The sequence below is a fragment of the Triticum dicoccoides genome, chromosome 5A (genome assembly GCF_002162155.2).
Source record: "Triticum dicoccoides isolate Atlit2015 ecotype Zavitan chromosome 5A, WEW_v2.0, whole genome shotgun sequence".
NCBI classification, from domain to species: Eukaryota; Viridiplantae; Streptophyta; class Magnoliopsida; order Poales; family Poaceae; genus Triticum; species Triticum dicoccoides.
The window spans coordinates 570,995,616-570,996,770 of NC_041388.1; positions in this window are offsets into that span (position 1 = coordinate 570,995,616).

Consider the following 1,155-nt stretch of genomic DNA (forward strand, 5'->3'; position numbering starts at 1 on the left):
TGACATTTTTTGGACACTTGAAATAACCAAAATTTTTGCAAACAGATGTGCATGCCCATGGTAGGCATCCGTGTCAGATTTGAACGATTTTTGACACACATTGCAAGTTGCGACACGTCCGGCCATTTGTCCGTCTATTTTACCGAGAAATCTCCAAAAAAATACAAAATTTATCAAAAATCAAAACAAATTGACATGGTGCCTTGAATTGGTCATACAAGGCCATGGAAAAATGGGGTCATTTCAAGGATGTCGGGAAACAACATGCTCTCAGATGGAGCCTTCCGGCCGAACACCCTCCATTGAATGGATACGGCTTGCCTGCTCCCTCCCCATGCTCCCATCCGTGCTCCCACTTGATCCTACGGATGTCTTTTCCTTTTTTTTTCTTTCTAATCTAATCATCTCCCTCCTGATTTTAAGGGGGCGGGGCTGGGTCTTATTTTGTTCCAATCAAATCATGCCACGTATGCGGGAGCACGGATGGGCGCACGCTGGGGGAGCAGGCAAGTCTCGTCCCCATTGAATATGGTGTCTTTTTGGCATTCATTAAATGACCTGAACTTATGCCAGGTGGCATGCCCATGGTAGGCATCCATGTCATGTTTGAAAAATATAGTTAAAATCATAATTTAAACAGGTACTTCAAACTATTATTTTGTTTTTCCATGTTTCCGCGCATGACAGTGAATCGGCCCAGTCGGGCGGCCTCCCGTGAATAAAGTATTTAATTTGTGTGTTTTTTTCAAATTTATGAACTTTTTTTTAAATCAATGAACTTTTTTCAATTTTGCGAGCTTCTTTGTCAAATTCGTGATTTTTTATTTCAAATCGATGAACGTTTTTCCTCCTTAGAGCTGGGGTATTTGTGTGTTCCAGGGCCGGTCCATCAAAATTGAGGTCCCTGTGTCAAAATCTAAGATGGCCCTATGTTGTTAGAGAAAAACGTCCGACTGGATCAAGTTGTCTTCTGTGACAGGCTGCATGCATAAAAATTATTTTGAGGTGTTCTTTTTAGTAGCCTTAATATTTTTTTAGGCATTTTGGTGAAACGCCTAGAAACAACAAAGGTGTTTCCTCACATGCCTCAAGTGAATGAGGCGTTTTGGCATTTTAGAAAATATCTCCACAATGGCAGGAAGCCTGCAATTAATT